Source organism: Sinocyclocheilus grahami, unplaced genomic scaffold, assembly GCF_001515645.1.
Source record: "Sinocyclocheilus grahami isolate Dianchi unplaced genomic scaffold, SAMN03320097.WGS_v1.1 scaffold10.1, whole genome shotgun sequence".
In the NCBI taxonomy this organism is placed as follows: Eukaryota; Metazoa; Chordata; class Actinopteri; order Cypriniformes; family Cyprinidae; genus Sinocyclocheilus; species Sinocyclocheilus grahami.
Window position 1 is genome coordinate 3,277,959 of NW_015505189.1, and position 528 is coordinate 3,278,486.

The window sequence follows — 528 nt, forward strand, 5'->3', positions numbered from 1 at the left end:
CTACTGTCTGGCTCTGGTGGTCTTCTGCTCCGCCGTGGGGATCTTCGGTCCCGTCTGCTCTGCTGTGGTGGTCCTCAGCTCCACCTGTACTGCCGGCTCCACCCTGGCTCCCTGCTCCGCCGGCTCTGCCTCTGTCCCTGGTCTCTCCTATCCTTGGAACTGGCCCTCTGTCCCTCCCCCTGTTCCGCCTCTGCTCCACCGCCCGCCTGGATCGTATAGAGTTTGGAGCATCTCCTTGAAGCCGCTCCTTGGGGGTGGGGGGGGCTGGGGGCTCTGTCATGAATCCGGTCCATGAACTTCCGTCTGCTTACCATCAGAGGTCACCCTTTCCATTACATTGACTCTCGCACTACACAATCTGTTGCATATCATCTCGGACTACATATCCCATCATTCATTGCACTGATTGCAAACAGCACTGATTGCACACAGCACTGATTGCACACAGCTGTTTCATATTACTCACTCACTATTTAACACTCACTCAAACAACCATTCTCTGCCGAGTATTGTATGCGCTTATCGCAA